The following is a 26,277-nucleotide window of genomic DNA, read 5'->3' as shown; positions in this document are numbered from 1 at the left end:
CTCCCACCAACAGTGGAGTAGGGTTCTTTTTTCCCACAACCCCACCAGCATTTATTATTGGTTGATTTCTCGATAGTAGCCATTCTTTCTGGAGTAAGGTAGAATCTTAGTGTTGTTTTCATTTGCATCTCTCAAACAATTAGTGATATTTAACATTTATTCATATGTTTATATGCTGCTTCTACTTCATCTGAGAAATGTCTGTTCATTTCAGATGCCCATTTTTGGATTGGGTCTTTAAATTTGGGAGGTCTGATTTGTTTAAGTTCTTTATATATTCTAGATAGTAGGCTTTTGTCTGAGGAACAGTTGGTAAAATATTTTCCCACATTGTGTGTTGTCTCTTCACTCTGTTGGTAGTTTCTCTTGCTGTTTATACTGAAAAGCTTTTAAAAAGATGAAATCCCAGTTGTTGATTCTTTGTGCTAGATCCCATGACACTGATGTTTTGTTCATAAAGTCTTTTCCTACTCCAATATCTTCAAGATTTGTACCTAACCTCTCTTCCAGCCAGTTTAGTGTTTCTCTTTGAATATTTAGATCTTTGATTCATTTTGATTTTACTTTAGTGCATGGTGAGACAAATGGGTCTAATTCTAATCTTTGGCAAGTTGAACCCCCAGTTTTTAATGCATTTTTAATACATCACAATATACTAAAGAGGCTATCTTTCCTCCAGTGAGGGTGCTTGGCTTCGTTTTCAAAAATGAGGTGGCTGAGTATGTCTAGAGTTGTATGTGTATCTTCTTATCTGTTCCATTGATCCTCAGGACTGTTTCTTTGCCAGTAACATGCTTTTTATCACAGTACTTTTGTAGTATAATTTCAAGTTGGGGAATCTGATACCCTCTGCCTTGTCTTTGTTGCCTAGAATTTCTTTTGCTATTCTCGGTCTCTTCTGGTTCCAAATGAATTTTTGGGTTGTCTTCTCTAGTTCTGTGTAGTATGCTGTTGGAATTTCAATCAGAAGCTATTGTGAAAGGAGTTATTTCTCCAGTTCCTCTCTCTATGAGTCTGTTATACTTGTACAGGAAGGCTATTGATTTTTGAGTGCTGACCTTGTATCCAGCTACTATACTGAATTTGTTATTAAGACTAGAAGGCTTTTGATGGAGCTCTTGGGGTGGTCTACATAGTGTATCATATCATCTGCAAATAATGACAATTTAACTTCTTTGAATTACATTTTCAATTTAATTCATTAATACTGGATTGTTTAGAATTTTTATATCTTCTTGGTTCAACTTTGGTAATTTGTATGTATTTAGGAATCTGTCCATTTCTTCTGTGTTTGCCATCATTTTGAATACAGGTTCTCAAAGTAGGTATTGATAATCCTATAGATATCTGCTGGACCTTTTATAATTTCACCTTTTTCATTCATAATTGCATGGATGTGAGCCTCCTCTTTTTTAAATAAATATTGCTAAGGGTTTGTCAATTTTATTTATTCTTTCAAAGAACCAACTCTTCTATTTATTGATTTTGCCTCATTCTCTTAGTCTAAATTGCATTGATTTCTGTTCTCATCTTTATAATTTCTTCCCTCATATAAGCTTTGGGTTTGTCTTACTCTTCTTTTTCTGGAAGTTTGAGGTTCAACATTAGGTTGTTTATTTGAGCTCTCTCTGTTTTCCAAATATGGGCATTCATTGCTATGAATTTCTCTCATAGGACTGCTTTCATTGTGCTCCTTAAATTCTGTATGCTATATTTGAATTATCATTTAATTGTAGAAACTGTTTAATTGCTTCTTTAATTTCATCTGTGACTCACTGGTTGTTCAAGAGGGTATTAGTCAATTTCCATGTGTTTATAGAGTTCTTGTACTTTCTTTTGCTATTGATCTCCAATTTCATTGTGCTATGCTCTGATAATATTCAGGTGACAAATTCAGTTCCTTTGCATTTACTTAAGCATGTTCTGTGAGCTACCATGTGGTTGATTTTGGAGAATGAACTGTGTGCAGCTCAGAAAAATGTGTATTTTTGTGGGCTGGAACACTCTATAGACATCTATTAAGTCCATTTTCTGAAAAGATTGGTTCAGTTCTAGTAGTTCCATGTTGATTTTTTTGTCTAGTTGATCAATTTGTGACAGGGGTATTGAAGTCCCTTACTACTATTGTAGTAGTGCTTATTTGATTTTTCATGTCTGCTAATATTCATTTTATATAGTTGAGGGCACTAGTATTTGGTGCATATATATTTATGATTTTCATTTCTTCCTCTTGGATTGTTCCCTTTACAAGGATATAGTGACCTTTGTCTCTCTTAATTAGTCTCAGCTTGAAATCCACCTCGTAAATAGGATAGTTACCCCTGCTTTCTTTTGGGCTCCAGTCACATGAAGTATTGTTTTCCATCCTTTGACTTTCAGTCTTGAGTTTCTTCTTGAATTAAGTGTGTTTCTTGTATGCAGCATATTGTTGGATTTTGCTTATTGATCCATTCTGCCAGTCTACTTCTTTTGATTGGTGAATTGAGACCATTAACATTGATGGGTATAACTGACATGTATTGACTTATCCTTGTCATGATATTTTCCTGTTATTGGGTCTTTCTTTTGTTTTTTACTTTCCATTTAATTTCTTTCCTTGCCTGATGGATTAATTCTGTTGGGATTCATGAAGTTGTAATCCACATTGTCTTTTTCTAGGATATTGCTTAGAAATTTTTGGTGCACTGGTTTAGCATTCATGATGTTCCTTGAGTGTTCTTTGTTGTGAAAGTATCTTATTTCTTCATCAATTTTGAAAGATTGTTTTTCAGGTTACATCAATCTGGATTGCAGTTTGTTTTCTTTTAGAGCTTGAAATACTGCACTTCAAGCTTTCCTTGACTTGCGTGTTGGTGTTGAGAAGTCTGCAGAGATTCTGATGGGCTTTCTTTTGTATGTGATTTATTTCTTTCCTCTAACTGCTTTTAATATTTTGTTTTTGTATTGGATTTCTAAATTTTGACTATTACATACCTAGGTGTAGATTTTTTTTTCTATTATATCTAATTAGATTTTTATATGCCTCACTTATTTGTATGTCAAATTCTTTTTCCGTTTGCAAAGTTTTCTGCAATTACTTCAATGAATAGTTTATTTGTGTCTTTTGCACTATTTCTTACTCCTTCATTGACTCCAATCAATTTTAAATTATTCTTTTTTTTGCATCATCTAGTAACTGTTGGATTGATTTCTCATGGTCCCTTGCAGTTTCTGAGAAATCTTTCTGTGTTTACTAACAACAATCCTGTCTTGTATATCTGAAACTCTGTCCTCACATTCATTTATTGTGCTGTGGAAACTTTCAATGGAATTTTTAATCTGTTGGATATCTGTTTGGATGTGTTTTATGTATTCCATATCTTTCCTATGCTGTGTATTCATGGTTTTCATAATTTTATTTGGCTCCTCTATTTCTTTCCATTAAGTTTATTGGTACATTTTAGGTACACAATACAGTTACATTCATCATTGGGATCTTGAACCTTTACATGATGTATCTTGATTCTTATTTTTTCCCCATTCCCCTCCTCTCCTTTCATCTCCTCCACAATTCCCTATTTACAAAGAATTTATTTCCAATTTTTTTCTTTTTCTCATATTTTTTCTGTTCCCTTCTTTCCTTTCCTCTACCCCTCCCACTTCCTGTACTCTTTGAACGTTTTCTTCCTATTCCACAATATCAATTATACATTTTGATCCTTATATACACATTTAGTTTTTCAGACAAAAGAAACTATTCAGTATTTACACGTGTGTCCCATTTATTTTATTTAAGAGTATGAACTCAATGTGCATTCACTTAGCTAAAAATGTCTCTAATTTCTCGTTCTTTATGGCTGAGTAATACTCAGTTTTTTACAAAAAAAAAAAATCCCATATATTTATCCAGTCTTCAGTTGATGTGCAATCAGGCTGTTTACAAGTTTTAGCTATTACAAACTGTGCCACCATAAATATGGGCGTGCATATATCACTGTGGTATGATTCTCTTAATTCTTTTGGGAAGATACCCAGCAGAGGAATAGCTGGGTCAAATGGAACTTCTAATTCTAGTTTTTTGAGGTATTTCCATATTGATCTCCACAGCAGTTGTACAAGTCTACACTCCCACCAACAGTGAAGAAGAGTTCCTTTCTCCCTACAACCCCACCAGCATTTGTTATTGGTTGATTTCCTGATAGCAGCCATTCTTTCTGGGGTGAGGTGGGGTCTCAGCATTGTTTTCATCTGCATCTCTCAAATGACCAGTGATGTTGAACATTTTTTCATATGTTTATTTGCTACATTTATTTCTTTGTCTGAGAAATGTCTGTTCATTTCAGATCCCTACTTTTGAATTGGGTCTTTATATTTGGGAGGTTTGATTTTTTTAGTTCTTTATATGTTCTAGATAGTAGACCTTTGTCTGAGGAACAGCATGTAAAAAATTTTTCCCACATTGTAAGTTGTCTCTTAGCTCTGTTGCTGGTTTCTCTTGCAGTGCAGAAGCTTTTTAATAAGATGAGATCCCAGTTGTTGATTCTTTGTGCTAATTCCCATGCTACTGAGGATTTGTTCATAAAGTTTTCCTATGCCAATATCTTTGAGAGTTCTACTGAGCTTATCTTCCAGCAAGTTTAGTGTTTCTGTTTTAATATTTAGATCTTTAATCCACTTCGTTTTTAGTTTACTGCTTGGTGAAAGATAGGAGTCTAGATTTAATCTTTGACAGGTTGAAATCCAGTTTTTCCAACACCATCTATAAAAGAGGCTATCTTCCTCCAGTGAGGATGGTTGCCTCCTTTGTCCAAGATGCGGTAGCTCAGTATGCCTGGAGTTATTTCTTCATCTCCTAATCTATTCCACTGATGCTTGGGTCTGTTTCTTTGTGAGTACCATGCTGCTTTTATCACAGTGGGTTTGTAGTATAGTTTCAAGTTGGGGATTGTGATACCCCCTGCTGTGTCTTTGTTGCCTAGAATTGCTTTTGCTATTCTAGGTCTCTTCTGGTTCCAAATGAATTTTTGGATTGTTTTCTCTAGTTCTGTGAAATATACTGTAGGGATTTCAATGGGGATTGCATCGAATCTATATAGCAGTTTTGGAAGTATGGCCATTTTCACTATATTGGGTCTATCTACCTAGGAACAAGGGATGTCTTTCCATTTTCTTATAACCTCTTCAATCTCTTTTTTCAGAGTGCTATAATTCTCAATGTAGAGATCTTTTGCTTCTTCCTTCATTAGATTGATTCCTAGATATTTCATTTTTTGCATGCTATTGTGAAAAGAATTTTTTCCCTAATTTCTCTGTCAGTGAGTGTTTTGTGTACAAGAAGGATATTAATTTTTGAGAGTTGACCTTGTATCCAGCTACTTTACTGAATCTGTCAGTTAAGTCTAGAAGTATTTTGGTGGAGTTTTTTTTGGTATTCTATGTAGAGTATCATAGTGTCAACAAATAATGACAGGTTAACTTCATCTTTTCCTATCTTTATTTCTTTTATTTCTTTCTTTTTTCTAATTTCTGTGGCTAATGTTTCCAGAACTATATTTAACAGGAGTGGTGATAGTGAACATCCTTGTCTTGTACATGATTTTAGTGTGAAGGTTTTCAGTTTTTTACCATTTAGTATGATGTTGGCTGTAGGTTTATTATAGAAAGCATTAATTGGGTTGAGATAAAGACCTTTTATTCCAATTTTCTGTAGGGTTTTTATCATGAATAGGTGTTGGATTTTTTTGAATGCTTTTTCTGCATCTATTGAGATGATCATATGATTTTTCTCCTTGACTCTGTTAATATAGTGTATTACATTTATTGATTTATGAATGTTGAACCATCCTTGCATCCCTGGGATAAATCTGACTCGGTCAGGGTGTATGATCTTCTTCATGACCCTCTGTAATTTGTTTTCCAGTATCTTATTGCAGATTTTTATGGCTCCTCAATTTTTGTGTTTTTTTAGTACCAGGGATAGAACTCAGGACCTTGCGCTTTCAAGGCAGGCCCTGGAACCACTGAGCTAAATCCCCAGGCCTCCTTTATTTTTTTTTTTAATCTCTATGTGCTTTAAAGTTACTAATTTGTCTTTCAATTTGGTCATCATTTGTGTCATTATCTGAGAAATTATTTGTGATTTGATTTTTTCCAGAGTTTCTTTAGTCTGTTTTGTTACTTATCTTGTTACCAATTCAGGGTGTTCATGTGGTTGAGTTTTGGATTGTTCTACTTCATTGCCCCCCCCCCCCCGCATTTGCCCTTGCTGAGCTGTCAATCTGGGTTTGTGTCTTGTTTAGCTGTCTTATTATTTCTCTTTTTTGTTGCTGATGTTTTTAGTTTTATTCCTAGCTTTATGCTTTTTGTTTGCTCATTGCAAGTATCTTTACTGCAAGTATTTAGAACCCTTAGGGAGTGACAACTTTTCAGAGGTGTCTTTCAGGCATAACTGGCTTTCAAGTTTTGAGTCTGTAATGACCTTTAGGCAATCTCAGTCTTGGTATACCAGGAAGAACAATTGTTTTGAACAATTATGTCACTTTGACTAAAGTAATACAATCAGCGTTAATGATAGTATCAAACACAGCCTAGAAAATGACAAACTGTGGTTGCCATTAATTTTCTACCTTTAACTTTATGAACTAGATTTTTGGTTATATTTCAAAATACAGCACCAACCAGAAATATGTTTGCAGTAAATACACCCTTCATTGAAAACTTACTCTCTGGAAAGATTTAGATGGAGCTGGGAGAGGTGTAGAGAAATAGAAGGAGGGAGAAAGGCTGGAAGTAAGGCTAGAGGACACTGGAAGATCATGCAAACGTTGGGAGATTGGTGAAGACAGGAAGAAAAGAGAAGGAAGCAATAAAAACAAAAACAGAAAAAACTAAAAGTAACAGGAATACTAGAAATCATATTCACACTCCTATAAAAATAAGAACAATCAAGAAAAAAAACAAACAGAATAAAACAAGAGCAAGAAAGGAGAGAAATGAAGAAGGAGAAGAAGAAGAAGAAGAAGAAGAAGAAGAAGAAGAAGAAGAAAAGAAAGAAAGAAAGAAAGAAATAAAGAAAGAAAGAAAGAAAGAAAGAAAGAAAAAAGTCCCCTTCAAAGAGTTTATCTGTTGTCATTGGTAGAAAATATGGGCAACATACAGATCCAAGTTGATTAATCTTAGTGAGCTAGCCATAGTCTTTGAAATTCAGGGTGGTTTCCAGCTGTGAGGCTGGAATTGAGCTCCCTGACCTCCTACACAGTTCTATTGCAGGTTCTAGCTGCCCTTCCCTCTCAGTGTGTCCAGGCTCCAGTAGCAGGTGCTGACCCCAGTGACCCACCAACTGCTGCAATCTGCCCCATCTTTATCACAATGGCTCTCTTCTTTCTCTCTCTCTGGGCTTCATCTCTGAACAACAAGCCTCAGAGAAGCCCCCTCTCTGCTATTTACCACTATCTCATCTTCCCAAGCTCAGAATGATGGCCTTTCAGCTTTCTGCCACTTTCTGCCCCAGGGTGACTCTGCCACATGTGGTCTAGATCCCTGAGACACTGCTACCACTCAACTTCTTGGGTGACCACCACTCCCCTAGACTACCATATCCTGCAAAGTTATCCTTCAATGTTTATGGAAAAACAAATACTTCCTATGACAAGGAGAATCTAAAGAAATTCTTGATCAACAAACTAGATTTATAAAGAATTTATGCAAAGAATTCTAGGCAAAGGCAACAAGGGAAACATCACCAAGTAGCCCAAAGGAAGGAATACATCTAGCTGGGAGAGTATTTCAACAAAAGGAAAATAAAAGAATCAACACTAGAAAAATAATGCACTGACAGGATTCAGCACATGCCATTCAATCTTAATACTCAATGTAAATGCTCTTACCTCCTCACTGAAAAGATACAGACTAGAAGATTGTATACAATGAAAATACATACACACACAGACACACACACACAACTATATGCTACCTTCAAGAGAAATACCTCATCTACAAAGAAATATATCAACTAAAATAAAGGATGGAAAAATGACACTCCATCCAAAAGGAGTCAGAAAGTGAGAGAAGTAGCTACCTTAATTAATATAAGGTGGACTTTAAGCCAAAACAGTAGAAGAGAAACAGAAAGTCACTATACACTGGTTAAGGGGACAATTTAACATTAAGAGGTGACAATTATAAATATGTGTGCATTGAATATTGGTGCACTCAATTGTATAAAACAAAAACTACTGGACATAAAAGAACACAGAGATATCATTACATTCATATTGTTGGACTTCAATAACCCATAGTCACAAAAAGACATATGAAGGGCAACAACAACAAAAAACTAAAAAAAAATCAGAGTTGAAACACAACATTGAGCCAATGGATTTAACAGGTATCTCCAGAATATTTCATCCAACCACAACACAATACACTTTTTTCTCAGTGACACATGGAACTTTCTCCAAAATAGACAAGATCTTAGGTCATAAAGCATGCTTAAATGAATGCAAAAGAATTTAAATAATCTATTTAAAGATTGCATCCTATTGTATTACAGCAGAATAAAACTGGAGATCAATAGTAAAAGAAACAACTGAAACTATGCAAACATATGGATATTAAAATAAATACACTTAAATAATCCATGCATCCCAGAAAAAACTAGGGAAGAAATTTAAAAGTTCTGAGAATTCAATGACAGTATCAGGACAACATACCAAAATTTATGAGACCCAATGAAAGGAGTTATAAGAGGGTATTTACTGCTATAAAGGCATATGTTAGAAAAATTGTGTGTTCTCAAATAAGTAACAAAATGATGTGTCAAAATTCTTAAAAAAACTGGGCTGGGGATTTAGCTCAGTGGTTTTGCTGCCTGCTGAGCAAGCACAAGGACCCGAGTTTGATCCCTGGCACCGAAAAAAAAAAAAAATTCTTAGAAAAACAAGAGCAATCCAAATCCAAAACATATAGAGCTAAAAAATTTTTAAAGATTAGACTTAAAATTAACCAGATTAACACTAAAAATGCAAAGCAAATATGAATCAAAGATTCGGTTCTTTGAAAGGATAAAAGGAATGATATACCCATAGCTTAACTTATCAAAAAAGAAAAGGAAAAATGGAAAAATACATATCAATAAAATTAGAAATGCAAAAGGCAAAATCACAGCATATACAACTGAAATCGAATAAATATAATAAATAGAAAAAAATAGAAGAAATGGATAAATTTGTAGACATACATGAAATACAAAAATTGAGCCAAGAATATAGGAAAACACTGAATAGATCAATAAGGACTAATGAAGTCGAGGCAAAACCCTACCAAAAAAGGCCTAGGCTCCTGAAGAATTCATCATTGCATGTACCCAGAAATTCAGGTCAGAACTAATGCCAATAACATTCAAACTCTGCCAGTAAACTGAAAGGGAAAAGACACTGCCAAACACATTCCTTTAAATTAGCATTACCCTGAAAGCAAAACTAGAGAAGACTCAATGGAAAAAAAAAAACTACAGGTCAATTTCTGTAACGAACATAGATGCAAAATTCCTCAACAAAATACTGGAAAATAGATTTCAACAAGTCATTAAAGAGATCACACATCGTGACCAAATTTGTTTCATCTCAGGGAAGCAGTATGGATCAACATACATAAATCAATAAATGCAATCCATCCACATAAACAGAAGTAAGGATAGAAATCACATGATCCTCTCAATACATGGAGAAGAAATCTTTCACAGAATCCAATATTCATTTGTGGTAAAAATCCTGACAAAAATATTTACAGAATTAACTCATGTAAAACTGATAAAAACCATCTATAACAAATCTACTGCCAACATCATATTAAGTGAGGAAAAATTGAAAGCATTCTCTCCACAATCAGGATCAAGACAAGAGTGTCCACTTTAAGCACCCCTGTTCATTACAGAACTGAACTGAAAATTTTAGCTAGAACAATCAGGCAACAGAAAGAGGTATGAATAGAAAGGAAAAAAATCAAACTATCCTTATTTGCATATAACATTATTCTTTACTTGGAATAAAAAAAAAAAACTCCACCAGAAGACTCTTAGAAGTAAAAACGATATGCAGAGGCCTGACACAAATCAATACACAAAAATCGATTGTGTTTCTGTACACCAGGAATAAACCCCCTGAGAAAGAAATTAGGAAATGTAGAAAAAAAAAAGCCTATCGATTAACAAAACAAAGGAAGTGAAACACCTCTACTATGAAAACTACAGTAATTTGAATAAAGAGATTAAAGAGGATATTTGAACATGGAAAGATATCCTTTGTTCCTGGATAGGCAGAAACACTTTAAGGCAATTCTACTCAAAATGCCAACAGTATTCTTCACAGAACCTAAAAAAATCTTAAAATTCATATGGAACCAGAAGAGATGAAGTATAGCCAAAGTAATCCTGAGAAAAATAGCAAACCAGGAGACAGTAAAATCCGAGATTTCAAGTTTTATCACTGTGGAGAGCCAACAGCTCTATAAGTATTAAGATGGACAACTTGGATTTCCTATGAAAGGGTTAAGTGAAATATTGTAGAGCTTGCTGCCCAGCTCTGAAGAAGTTAGGCATAGGAGAAAGTGATAAGAACAGCACAAGGACACGGAGCTAGGGACAAGAAAACACGGGACTGTCTCAAGGCCTGGGAAATTTCCAGATGTGCCTTATGTAAGATGTTTTCTATTCTTGAGTGCTATAAAAGAGAGCAATAAAGTCAATAAAGCAGCTCGGTCTTTGTGAGCCCTCCCTTCTCTCTGTTTCTTCTTTCTCAATCCTCACGTCCCCACTCAGGTCTTTTTCGACAGGTTGCGGCCGGACCGCGACATATCACAAAGCTAAAATATTACAAACAATATGATATTACAATAAAAAATAAATTTTGACCAGTGGATTACAAATCAGAATGCAGAAACAACCCCTTGCAAATTTAATCATCTGGATTTTGACAAAGGGACCAAAGCATACACAGGAGAAAATATATCCTCCTTAAAAATTATCCTAGGAACACTTATTATGAATGTGCAGAAGAATGAATTAGTAGTAGTGGGAGATCTCAAAACCCCATTGTCACAAATAGATCAACTATAAAAAATAAACAACAAATGCTGGAGTTCAACCACACTCTTGAACAAATGGACTTAACAGATGTTCACAGAGTGTTCCATCCCACAAAGTCAGAATACACATTCTTTTCAGCTGCACACAGACCATTCTTCAAAATAAACCACATACTTGCTCATAGACAATATTTAAGTAAGTGCAAAGGAATTGAAGTTATCCACTGTATATTATCACACCATAGTGTACTGAGAAACAATAAACAAAATTGAAAAACCCTTAGCCAAATTTACAAAAAAAAAAAAGAAAGAGAAGACCCAAATCTATGCAATTAGAAATGAAAAGGATGAAATTAAAACAGACCCAGAAGAAATCCAGAGGATCATCAATACCTAATTTGAGAACCAATACACAAATAAGATGGAAAACACAGAAGAAACTGACATATTCCTAAATACATATGAATTACCAAAGTTGAACGAAGAAGACATAAAAATTCTAAACAACCCAATATCAATCAATGAAATTGAAAACATAATTAAAAACTCACCAACGAAGAAAAACCCAGGTCCTGATGTCTTCACTGCAGAATTCTACAAGACATTTAAAGTGGAACTACTGACACTACTGTTTAAACTCTTCAATGCAATGGAAAGGGAAGAAATACTCCCAAATTCATTCCTCAAAGCAAGCATCACCTTGATCCCAAAAGTGAAGAAAGAACCAACCAAAAAAGGGGACTATAAGCCAATCTCAATAGATTGAAAAATGCTCAATAAGATACTGGTAAACAGAATGTAGAAGATCATCAGGAAGGTCTTACACCCTGACTAACTGAGATTCATCCCAGGAATGCAGGGATGGCTTAACATACACAAATCAATAAGTGCAATACTCTATATTAATAGAGCCAAGGACAAAAATCATGTGATCATCTCAGTAGATGCAGAAAAAGCATTCAACAAAATCCAACACCCATTCATGATAAAAACCCTACAGAAAACTGGAATAGACAGTCTCTACCTCAACCTGATAAAAGCCATCTATGAAAAACCAACACCCAATATTATACTAAATGATCAAAAACTGAAATCCTTCACACTAAAATCAGGAACAAGACAAGAATGTCCACTATCACAACTCCTGTTCAATACACTTTTGGAAATATTATCCACAGCAATTAGATAAGAGAAAGAAATAAAAGGAATACAGATAGGAAACAAAGAAATTCAATTGTCATTATTTGCAGATGACATGATATTCTATATAGAAGACCCCAAGAACTCCACCAAGGGTCTTCTAGATTTAATAATCAAATTCAGTAAAGTAGTTGGAGAAAAGGTCAACACACAAAAATCAGTAGTTTTCCTGTACAAAAACAACAGACTCATTGAGAGAGGGACTGGTGAAACAACTCCTTTCACAATAGCATCCAAACAATGAAATACCTAGGTATCAACCTAAAAAATAAATCAAAGAACTCTACTCTGAAAACTATAGCACTCTGAAAAAAGAGATCAGAGAAGATATCAGAAAATGGAAAGATATCCCTTGGTCCTGGGTAGAAAGAACCAATAGAGTGAAGATAGCCATACTTCCAAAATTGATGTATAGATTCAATGCAATCTCAATTGAAATTCCAACAGCATACTTCACAGACCTTGAGGAAATAATAAAAAAAAAACAATTTGAACAATAAGAGACCTAGAAAAATAAAAGCAATTCTAGGCAACAAAGACAAGGTAGGTGATATCATAATACCCAACTTGAAACTATACTACAAAGCAACTATGATAAAAACAGCATGGTACTGGCAAAGAAACAGACCTGAGGAGCAATGGAACAGATTAGAAGATGCAAAAACAATTCCAGACACACTCAACCAACACATCTTTGACAAAGCAGTCAAATACCCTCAATGGAGGATAGTGTCTTTAATAAATGGTGCTGTAAAAATTACGTTTCAACTTGCCAAAGTTTGAAACTAGACCTATATCTCTCACCATACACTAAACTAAAATTGAAATAGATTAAAGAACTAAATATTAAAACAGAAACACTGAGGACCGGGGATTTAGCTTAGTGGTTCCACCACCTACCTTGCAAGTGTAAGGACCCGAGTTTGAATCCCAGTACCAAAAAAAATAAAATAAAGCAGAAACACTGAACCACCTGGAAGAGAGGTTAGGTAGAACTCTTGAAGACATTGGCATAGGAACAGATTTCATCAACAAAACCTCAGTTGCAGATGAAGTGTCACAAAGAATCAACAAGTCACATCTCATCTTATTAAAAAGCTTCTGCACAGCGAGAGAAACCACCAACAGTGTGAAGAGACAACCCACAGTGTGGGGAAAAAATTTTACCAGCTGTTCCTCAGACAAAGTTCTAGTATCTAGAATATATAAAGAACTTTAAAAAATTACACCTCCTAAATTTAAATACTCAATCCAAAAATGGGCATCTGAAATGAACAGACAATTCTCAGAGAAAGAAGTAGAAATAGCAAATAAAGATATGAAAATGTGTTCAACATCAGCGGTCATTCAAGACATGCAAATGAAAACAATTCTGAGATTCCACCTCACCCCAGAAAGAATGGCTGCTATCAAGAAATCAACCAATAACCAATGATGGTGGGGCTGTGTAGAACATGGAACCCTTCTCCATCATCGGTGGATGTGTATACTGGTGCAACCACTGTGGAAATCAGTATGGCGAGACATCATAAAACTAGGATTAGATGTCCCATTTGACACAGCTATTCCCCTGGTGGGTATCTTCCCAAAAGAATTACCAGTGAGAAATGTGCACCCATGTTCATAGCAATACAGTTTGTAATTGCCAAAACTTAGAAACAGTCCAATTGCCCATCAACTGGAGATTGGATAAAGAAAATTAAAAAAAAAATAAATAAATTGGACCACTACTCATCCATAAAGAGTGAGAAAATAGAGATTTATAGCTAAATATATGTACATTCAGGCCATACTCTTAAGTTAAATAAATAGGACACACGTGTAAACACCAAATAGTTTCTCTGGTCTGAGAAACTGAAAATGTAAATAAGGATCAAAATGTATAAAACGTAATGTGAAATAGGAAGAAATCATACAAAGGGAAAGGGGATGTGAGAGTGGTAGGGGAAAGGAAAGAAGGGAAAAGAATAAATATGAGAAAGGGAAAAAAGACTTTGTAAATAGGGAGGTCTGAAGAGGTTGAAGGCAGGGCAGGGGAATGGGGAAAAAAATAAGAACCAAGATATATTATGTAAAGAGAGAAATTTCCAATGATAAATGTCAGCATATTGTACACCTAAAATGTACCAGTAAAATTAATGAATTAAAAAATATTAGACCCATCAAAAAAGATCTGTTTTTAAAATGAGTTATTTAAATAGACATTAATCAAAAGAAGTATAAATGGCCAATAAGTACATGTAAAAATGTTCAACACATTTGTTCATAAGAATAATGCAAATTGAAATATGACTGAGGGACTGGGGATTTAGCTCAGTTGTGCCACTGGTTGCCTTTCAAGTGCAAGGTCCTGAGTTTGATCCCTGGTACCAAAAAAAGAAAAGAAAAGAAAAGTACTGAAATTTCACCTGAGTCCAATAAGTATGCCTGTTATCAAGCACTCATTAAATGATAAATGCTTTTGAAGTTTGAGGGAAAAACAAACTCTTTTATATTGTCAGTGGGAATGTAAAATAGTACTACAACCAGTGTGAAATCTGTATAGAGATTCCTCATGAAACTAAAAATAAAAATTTCATTTGACCCAGCTATATCTCATCTGGGTATCTTCCCCAAAGAGTTAAAGTCATCCTATTACAATGTTACCTGTATACGTGTTTATAGCAGCAGAATTCACAATTGCTAAATTATAAAAGCAGCCTATATACCCATCAACAGATGAATGGATAAAGAAAATGTGGCACACATACACAATGGAGTACTACTCAAACATAAAGAAAGATAAATTTGAGTCATTTGTATGAAAATGGATGGATCTAGAGACCAAAATCTGAGAGAAATTAATCAGATACAGGTGATTAAATATTGCATGGTCTCTCTCTCTCTTTCTCTCTCTCTCTCTCTCTCTCTCTCTCTCTCTCTCTCTCTCTCTCTATATATATATATATATATATATATATATATTACAAAATAAGAGAGTACAAAACAGGGAGGAAGATTTTGTGGAGATGGGAAAGGGTTCTGGAGAAGCTTGGAGACAAGGTTAGGGGACAAAGGTGAACAAAATTGACCAAAATGCAATACATGTATTTACCGATTCCCTAAAAGGAATATAATTACTATGGATCACAAAATTATGAATAAAGATTTTAAAATTCAAAAAGAGATAAAAAGATATGCTAGACAATGAAATCTACACCAAAACCCTTAGCCAGATAAATAGAAAATCTTATATTAAATATCTACTACCTCAGTTTCTTTTTCCCAGTACACAGTGTCTAAAATTTATTGAAAAAAATTATAAGGCACACTAAAAGAACACACAATTTGAAGAGATGGAATAATCATCAAAAACACAACCACATATGAATGAGATGTTGAGATTTTCAGAATTAAGATTAGCATGCTAAGGGCTCTGGAAAAAAAATTCAACAACATAGCTGGAAGAAAAAGAAATTTTAAGTATCAAAAAGGAATGCTAGAAATTGAAAACACCTTAAAAGAAATGACAAATGCCTTTAATGGGCTCACTTATATTCTGAAAGTGGCCAAAAGAAGACTTAGTGAAAAACTGAAAATGTGAAAAATCATAACACAATGCATTCAATATTAAATTGCGTTGTTGACATTAAAATGCAACTTTATAGTCTGTATCCTTTAATATGGCATTTTTATTACTTCTAGCTTTCTGTACTTGTACTCTTAAAAGTTTTCAGGATTTAGCACATTTTTAAAATTTGATATTTTAGTTTTGTCCCTGAGAACTAGTTTTTGAATTACATTACATTTTGAATTCTATGATTTTCATTTTATCTAATGGACCAGTTTCTGCCATCAGTTTTGTATTTCTTTGTTCCTTGCTTACCTCTGGAGTATTTTACTGTATTATTTCTATCCTCTTGATTAGAAATCAGTTCATGTATTTTTCTTTTTAACAACAAAAGATTTCAGTGATATGAGTTTTGCTCTAAGTGAAGTTAGGGAAATAGCATGTAAGTTTTGATGGTTATTGTTTCATTACTATAATTTATAAGTGCTATGTAGATTTTTATTTGATATTCTTTTGCCACCAATTCTTATTTTATGGGCCGGGGACTTAGCTCAGTGATTCCACTGCCTGCCTCACAAGTGCAAGGCCCTAAGCTCAATCCCCAGTACCAAAAGAAAAAGCCCAAATTTTTATTTTAAATAGTTATAACATAATAATCAGTCCTCTTAGTGAATATGTAATTATTTAAATTATTATCAATATCTTGATTTATTGTATTATTGAAGATAATAACTTGTGTAACTTTTATTTGGTTATAAAGAGTTTATTGAGGTTTGTTTTGTTGATTATTTGCTTCTTTATAAACAAGACAGATACAATCTACATTCTTCAGGGAAAGTTTGATTATCAAACACAATATTGATGGTAATATATTGTAACATATTAACCAAAATATAATCAAGGAATTCATAATGATACTCAAAAAGGCATGGTAACCCTAATTTTTCTTTACAGATACATTATTGCTAATAATAGGGTCAACATGTCTAGATTTGAATTAAATTATTAAAAACCATTTTTAATATTTTCACCATAATTATCAAATGTAATATAAAATACACATTTATACATGTCATTAGTCAGTTTATTAAGATAAAATGATGTAATTCTGAAAATATAAAATACAGATATTAAAAACATCAATTTTTTATAAATTACCATGTATGCTTTTAAAAAATGTTTCTTTTTGAATTTTGAAAGTTAGTACCTGCTTTTACTTTAGAGAATTTGTCCAATGATATTTACTCACAAGTATTTATTATTATTTTGAAATGTATCACATATGCAAGAGTATATATAATGTATGTGTATAGTTTACCAATAAAATGAATAGATCTATGTATATACCAAGTTTATAAATATCATCAATGTCTTTAAAACTGCCTTGTGCACTCCACACTGCAACAACTACATTTCCACTAGAAGAATCACTGCCTTAAATTTTATTATTCCCTTGCTTTTTTCTATCAGGTAAAACCATAAATATGATCTCTAAACAATAGTGCTTTCTTTTATAAAATTATTTATTTAAATGAAAAATTTCCCTACCATTTTACTCAGTAATCTCATGACTGGGAATACAGAGAATTACCTGCATAATGTTCCTATACAAAATGTTTAATCTTCCTCAAAGTGTTTAAAATCTTACTTTAAGTCATTATATTATCCATTTTAATGGTACATTTCCTACTCTGGAAGCTAATAGTTAATTGACAGAGTGATACATTGAAACCATGAATATCTATTTCCCAATAAATTCTCATGTTAATGATCTTTGTCTGAATGCATTACTATACTAGTAGTTGTCAAATGGTAAGTTTCTAGTTCTCTCATTCCTTCCACATTTATTAGTTGTCTTTCATCTGTAAGAAAAGCTTTAATTCCCAACTTTTTTGAGTAATGATGAGTCATTTATTATTTTTATATACAATACATCACCATTTTTATTTTTTATTGCTAAAATACTCCAGATGTGGCTAGTGGGAGCTTCTTTTTGATTTGTGACTTTTTATATATGCACCCATAGTTCTTTGAATACTTGGTGTCTTATGCAATACTGCTATTCTATAGGTTTATTTATATTTCGTTTGCTCCAGATCTGAAATTGGTTGTTTTTCTAAGGCATTCAATTTCCTTTTATGGAGAATAGTATTTAGAAGCCAAGATATGGGTATTAAGAGTAGTCATTACTACTGGGATGGTTTTGTTCCTGCGGTCTTCTAATGAACACTATAAGAAAAATTTTAAAAGAAATCATGAGTTCACACTGATATTTTAATACAAATACAATGTTAAAAATTCTTCCTTCTTTTCACTCATTCCATATGTGAATACACCTAGGGGAAAAGCTATAATTTCTGATTTTGTTATTAAAAGTGAATGGAGCACTTTATTTCAGAAGTCATAAGTTTTCCCAAGTTTTATCTATAATAAAGGAAGATTTTTATGATGAATAAATGTTACTGAGGCAGGAGAATTATACTGTTTCTGATTATATCAAATAAGTTGTCTTTGTTTAATATACTGGTAGCAGATTTATTATACAATTTCTCACTATTTTAATATTATTTTTCATACATATTCCTTGGGAACTTTATTAAAATATTTTTACCTCTTCTAATAAAGGAAAAATAAAAATATAATTTCAATATTTATGAAATTCTCATGTAATTACAATTCTTTAGTTTTCACACAACAGGAAGTATCCTTCTTGTTATTGTACTGATTGTGGTAAGAAAGAGAAACTAATAAGTTATTCTTACATAATTTATGTTGGGTTTCAGAGGAAATTATTATTAGGATTTGAATAAAGTCCGAACATATATAATGATGGTCAGAAAATTAAAGCAGCTAAAAAGGACATTTGAGTACTTAATACTACAATATTTTAAAAGGACCAAAAAACTACATAATAACATGAGAACCTTCATTTGATCAACAAATTTTAAAAAGCATAGTAACCGATTCATCTGCCAAACATGGAAGAGGTGGCAGTTTAAAAAAATCATATCTGCTTGAAATTTTAAAAAGTGGAGATCATACTTTCAAATACACAATTATAGTTAAGTGGAAGAATATGTTATGTTCTTCTTGTTTGCACTTTATCATTCATTCATTCTCTAAATGTATATGTTTGGATTTTCTGTCTTTTCTAAAGTAATTCATTTTCCTAGGCTATTAGTATTTCATTGAGACTTTCAATTTTATTTTGTAGCTGTAAAGAAAGTAGATTTTTACCCTTTCAAATAATTCTGATTCTGTGGTTATTTCTTCTATCATTTTTAAACTTTTATTAGTGATTCCCATTTCTTTTTTCTTAAGTTAACTGGAGATTTATTTATTTATTCTAATATGTTTTTAAATTTAACTCAGTTTATTTTTTAATTCATTATTCACACTTGCTTTACCTATGTTGCTCCTGTATTTCTTAATCTTAAGTCAGATTATTAACTCATTTGCTTTCATTCTGCCTTGTCATAGTCACATAAATAAGACTGAATTTTCCCTTGAGCACCGTTTTTGTTGTATCTCTTAAGTACTTTTGTATTGTTTTATATTTTTATATTTTGTATTAAGTTTTATATTTTTAATGGGGGATTGAACCTAGGGATTTTGCACTGAGCTACATACTCAGTCCTTTTTTACTTTTATTTTGAGATTGTATCATTACATCACTAAGTTGCCCAGGCTGGGCTCAAACTTGTGATCCTCTTGCCTCAGCCACATAGTGTGCTGGGATTTCAAGTGCATACCACCACACCTGGCTACAGTTTTCACCACACTTGCCTTAAAGACAAATATACTTTAATTTTGTATTTTCCCTTTGATTCTCAAAAAATTATGGAGATTTTTTATTTACAGAAAAAATTGTTTTCTGATTTTAAAAAGATTGATAAATTTCTAAACCTAATTTATTATAATTAGAAACTATTTTTTATTAGAACAATGTTAGTGAATACTGAAGTGAGTCTACTGAAAAAATTTTTCATTATTTTTAGAATATGGCATTGACTATATATACAATGTGTCTATAAATTACATTATCAACTTATTCTATATTTTTACAGTTTTTATACATTTGATTTGAAATAGATTGAAAGGGAATTATCAATCTACTATTTTTATCTATTTCTCCTTTTATTTCTAATGATATCTAATCTCTGAATCCTTTTATTGTGTGACTTGGTGCTACACAATTCATTTTATTCTTCCATGCAAATTACATCATTTATTACTTAAAAGTCTCTTTGTCCTTTCTATTATTTTTGGCCTTGCTTCCACATTATTTTATATTAAAAACCTGCCTGATTCTTATCTTCCTTTTATTTACATTTCTCTGGTACATATTATTACTTCACATCTTTATGAATCATTTTGCTCCACATATATCTCTTGTATATATAGCATATACAGCAAACAGTTTGTTTTAGTTTTGTGACCTAATCTTAAATTTATCACTTAAGTCTATTTACCTTTGTAGACAAGTAAGACATTTGTTTTCATTTTAAAATAAAATTAATTAATCCAATAATATACTCCCTCTTGTTTTTTCTTTTTTACAATAAAACATACAACTATTACTTGCCTCAACTCTTACTATGTTTCATCATATTTAAATAGCTCCTTTTTATTCCCATGTTACAAATGAGGTAATTAGTGCATTTACTCTATCTCCACATCCTTTCCTATATTCCCCTAAAGTGGTATTAATTATATGATCTCTACCTTTTATGTAATGTGGCATTTACTTTCTGTTGTGTCACTCTATACTTTTGTTTCATCAATTATATAGTTATATATATTCAAAGTTCATTGCCAATCTTTTGGTTTAATTTTCTTTGTTATCACTTTTGGGGCTCAAATTGGTCTGCTTGTAGCTTCCACAAAATGGTTAACAGAAAGAATAATCTCTTAAATCTTGCCAATTCAAAACCATTACTCTGGAGCATTTATACTTGAAGGACAGTTTGACTGGATAGAATTTTCTTTCCTTGAATAACTTGTAGATGTTTTTCATTTGCTTTTCAGGTAATTTTTTGAGTGAGGAAAGCTAAAGCTAGATTAGTTTTTTTTTTCTCTCCTTATATGTGGCTTGATTTTCTTTTTTGTTTGACTGCTAAAATAATTACTTTTTAAATTCATTAATTTTATTGGTACATTTTAGGTATACAATATGTTGACATTCATTATTGGGAATTTGTACCTTTAGATAGCATATCATGGTCCTTATTTTTTCCCCATTTCCCTGCCCTTGCTTCAACCTCTCCAAACCTCCCTATTCAGAAAGACTTTGTTTCCATTCTTTCCTTTTCTCATACTTATTCCTTTCTCTTCTTTCTTTTCCCCAGCCCCTCCAAATTTCCCTTTCCCTTTGGAATTTTTCTTCCGATTTCACATTATCTATTATACATTTTGATCCTTATTTATACTTTCAGTTTTTCACACCAGAGAAACTATTCAGTATTTACACATGTGTGTCCTATTTATTTCACTTAAGAGTATGGCCTCAATGTGCATACATTTAGCTATAAATGTCTCTAGTTTCTCACTCTTTAAGTCTGAGTAGCAGTTCATTTTATTAAAAAAAAAAACACACACATTTTCTTTATCCAGTCTCCAGTTGATGGGCAATTGAAATATTTCCAAGTTCTAGCTCTTACAAACTGTGCCACTATGAACATGGGTGCACAGATATTATTGTGGTATGATTCTTTTAATTCTTTTGAGAAGATACCCACAAGGGAAATAGCTGGGTCAAATGGGACTTCCAACCCTAGTTTTTTGATGTATCTTCATACTGATTTCCACACTGGTTACACCAGTCTACACTTCCACCAACAGTGGAGAAGGGTTTCTTTTTCCCCACAGCTCCACCAACATTTGTTATTAGTTGATTTGATAGCAGCCATTCTTTCTGTAGGGAGGTGGAATCTCATCATTGTTTTCATTTGCATCTCTTGAATGACCAGTGATGTTGAACATTTTTTCATATGTTTATTTGCTATTTCTACTTCTTTGTCTGAGAAATATCTGTACATTTCAGATACTCATTTTTGGATTGGGTCTTTAAATATAGGAGCTCTGTTTTTTTAAGTTCATTATATATTCTGCATAAAAGAACTTTGAGGAACAGCTGGTAAAAATTTTTTGCCACATTGTGGGTTGTCTCTTCACACTCTTGGTGGTTTCTCTTGCTATGCAGAAGCTTTTTAATAAGAAGATATTCCAGTTGTTGATGTTTTGTGCTAGTTCACGGCAACTGAGGTTTTGTTCATGAAATCTTTTCCAATACCAATGTCTTCAAGGGTTATAACCTCTTTTCCAGTCTCTTTAGTGTTTTTGTTTTAATATTTATATCTTTAATCCATTTCAATTTTATTTTAGTGCATGGTGAGAGATATAGGTCTAGTTTTAATCTTTGGCAAGTTGAAACCCAGTTTTACCATCACCATTTATTAAAGAGGCCATCTTTCCTCCAGTGAGGGTATTTAGCTCCTTTGTCAAAGATGAGGTGGCTGAGTGTGTCTCGAGTTGTTTTTGCATCTTATAGTCTGTTCCACTTGTCCTCGTGTCTCTTTCTTTGTCAGTACCATGCTGTTTTCATCACAGTAGTTTTGTAGTATAGTTTGACATTGTGGATAGAGATACCTCCTACCTTGTCTTTGTTGGCTAGAATTACTTTCACTATTCTGGGTCTCTTCTTGTTCCAAATAAATTTTTGGATGTTTTCTCCAGGTCTGTGAAGCTTGCTGTTGAAATTTCAATTGGGATTGCATTGAATCTATACAGCAGTTTTGGAAGTATGGCCATTTTCAATAAATTGGTTCTTCCCACCCAGCAGTAAGGGATGTCTTTCCATTTTCTAATACCCTTTTTGATCTCCTTTTTCAGATTGCTATAGTTTTCAGAGTAGAGGTCTTTGAGTTCTTTCATTAGGTTGATTCCTAGGTATTTCATTTTTTTGGATTCTATTGTGAAAAGAGTTGTTTCTCGATTTCCTCTCTCAGTGAGTCTGTTGTTTGTGTACAGGAAGGCTATTTATTTTATTTTTTGACCTTGTATCCAGCTACTCTACTGAATTTGGTTATTAAGTCTAGAAGATTTTTGATGGAGTTCTCGGGGTCTTCTATATAGAGTATCATGTCATCTGCAAGTAATGACAATTGAACTTTTTCATTTCTGTCATTATTCCTTTTATTTCTTTCTCTTGTCTAATTGCTGTGGCTAATGTTTACAGAACCACATTGAACAGGAGTGGTGATAGTGGACATACTTGCCTTTTTCTAAAAACTTATAATTTTACTAGGACATTTGTCGCTATTGACTCTTCTGGTTCAATTTCTCTTACAATGTCTTTCATAAAATTGTTTATGTATGTTCATTTGACTTTTTAGTATTTTTTAATATTCTACTTCATTTTTTGTTCTATCCTATTGTTAATTTTTTCCTCAGTTAAGACAGTTACATATACATTCACTCTCCTTTTCCTGACTTGTAAATCTATTAATTTCTCACATACCCATTTAAAGGTTTTTATTCCTTTTATTATTATCATCATTATTTATTTTAATTTCTATCTTCAATGTTTCTACTTCCATCTGAAGGAAGAAAATAATTAGTTTTTGTCTGTACTCTCCCACCTAATACAGAACACTTCTTTGTCCAAAATGTGTGGAAAATTGCCATGACCAACAAACAATTCTCAGTAAGAAGTCAAGAGTCTTATAATGTACCTCAATTTGGCACTACCTACCATGAGATACCATCAAATCCCACAGGTTGTGTGTTCAGTTCCATAAAACTATGTCTCATTGCAGATAAAAATTTTAAATTGCAGATTCTTACTGACCCTTCTAACAGACCTGTGTAAACTATAAATTCCTAAAACTTTTCACCTTCAATTAACTTGCTATAGTACCTCAAAAAATTCAGAAAACACTTTATTACATTAACCTATTTATTACAAAGTATATTACAAAAAATACAGAAGAATAGAAAAATAGAAGAGATGCTTATAGTAAGATATGTGGGAAAGGGAATGAAAATTTCATCCCATTCTCTCTCCAGTAACCTCACATATTCAGCTGTCTTTGGGGTTTTAATGAGGTTTCATTATATAGGCATGATTGATTACATCATTGACCTTTGGTGATTGATATAACTTCAGGTCCTTTCTGATCTTTGGAGGTCAGAGGAGGAGGACTAGGGCTGAACATCCCAAGCTTCTAATCACATAATTGGTTCTCCTGGCAAACAGCACCTCTTAAGCTGAAGACACTCAAGAACTCACCAAGAGTTATCTAATTAAAACATAAGATGCTGCTATCACACAGGAAATTTCAAAAGATTTATAAGCTCTGTGTTAGATATTCCTATTTGTCAGGAAATTGCAAAGTTGAGTATATTAGTATCAGACACTGAGAGTCAAAAAAGAAATATTGGAACAAAATATTGTTATAGTACCCTTATCTAAAAGGATTCTTCAGACTGTATGTCAGAAGCTAATGGTAGAGACCAATACATGTATCTCTTGTTATTTTACAGTGTCACATTCAATTTTCTATATTATCTCTTTTATGATTCTATTAGTTCTGGTGTTTTCATAAATTTCTTTTCTATATAGTCTTGGCTTTTTGTGATTCCTGCTCTCACATCTTTCCTTCTATTGTTCCTTCTTTATATTCTGATTATATATTTCTGATCTTTGATCTTCCTTTATAAATGTGATTCATTATTTGTTTTATTACAAAATATTCCAGTGAATGCGGATTTGTTTCTAAGTTTTGTTGTTCTTTCCTATATATTCCCTATAACATTTGGGTAAATAACATACCAGCTCTTTTCTATATTATTCATCACTGAATAATCTGCATTTTCCTGTTCCAGGTTCTTGTAAGTTGGCTGGAGTAAGAGCCATTGTAACTCTCTATGCTTTATATATGTAAAAAAGTTTTGTTTTCTCTACTCCACAGAAGCATTTGAATTCTTGAAAATATCTAGTTCCAATTTTTTGAAATAAAATGGGTATAACCCTGCTAGCCTATTACTCATACCTAGTTTTTAACCAAAAATAGTTTTTGCACATCATGGTAATGATCTATCCTTCAGAAACTTATTTGTGCTGAAATTTTTTGAAATCTGCTACCTCCTGGAATAACTTGTCAATTCCATATTTCTTGTCTTCATTCTTTCCCTTGTGGATATAGATTTCTGGATTTTATCTGTCACATGGTCTTATAGAAACTATGTTCTAAGTATCATGTAAGTATTATAATTCTCTCTTCTTCTAGAAGTGAAGAAGATTACAAACAAATAAAAGAAAAGAAAATACAAAGGTTGATGAAGGCACTAATTAGAGATTTTTTCTGATTTGATGATATGCACAACTCTCATCTACTTAGTTTAATTTCTCTGTGAAAGATGACACATAGGGCAGTGGTGGATAACTTGAATATTTACCAAGAATAAACAAGGAATGGAAAAGAGATTGCAGAATTCAAATTTAGAGAGATGTTTTCAAAATTGCTGAGATGTGTGAGGTGCTAATTTGGCTAACATGGTCATTCAAGTAGGGTAACAAACCAATCAACACACTGTTGTATACTTATCTGCTGGGCAAGAGCTTGATCATCTAGATTCACATTTTTTAAGTTAATGCTATTGAAAAAGAGGTAAACAAAAATGACTATGCAATCCTAATATAACGGGGTTTTTAACAGGAGGGACATGGAATCAAATTCTGTAAGCAGTGTTGAGGAGCAGGAAGGGCACAAATCCTGACATTTTGGTTATGCGGATTATGAAGTTGACACAAAACAATGCCCACTTAACATGGCAACAAGAAAAAGAATTTTTTAGTCAACTACCAGGTTTTGGGATAAATGTGCAAATAAAAGAAATATTAAGAAAAACTCCATATATAGATTGATTTTCTAATAATGGACCATTACTTTCCAAAATCCATCTAGAAAAGATCAATAGGCATTATTCTAAGCAGCTATCAAGGATGTTCTAGAGAAATCTCCTAGTGTTCAGTAATTTTCTGATATGTAGCTAAGGAAGTATACCTGATTTTATACTGAGTCAGAAGTTCAATGATGATAAATAACAGGCATCAGAATTAAGCAAGATATAACTTCTCTAAACCTATATTTCTTGTTTTTACAGTGAAGGTTAAGGGAACTCACACACACATAAAGGAACAAGCATAAATTTTAGCATAAAGTAGCCACATATAATTGCAGTACTTTTTGTTTTTATTATTTAGTGTGCTGCTTCATTAGGACACACTTTGGCTCCATTGCTTTCTGAAAGCTTCAATATCTGAAACATTCCAACGAGGTTTGTCTTTAGTTCTTTATCATTACAGATGATAGATGGAGCACTTCCTCCCATATTCTCTTTCATAGTTCCAACATCGCTTTTCTACTTTCATTTCTTTCTGCACTATAAGGTGTCAGAAGAGT

This window comes from Heterocephalus glaber, unplaced genomic scaffold, assembly GCF_053883595.1.
Source record: "Heterocephalus glaber isolate CG9 unplaced genomic scaffold, H.glaber_assembly_v1.0 deba00001613, whole genome shotgun sequence".
NCBI classification, from domain to species: Eukaryota; Metazoa; Chordata; class Mammalia; order Rodentia; family Bathyergidae; genus Heterocephalus; species Heterocephalus glaber.
Note: the sequence above shows the minus strand (reverse complement) of the source record.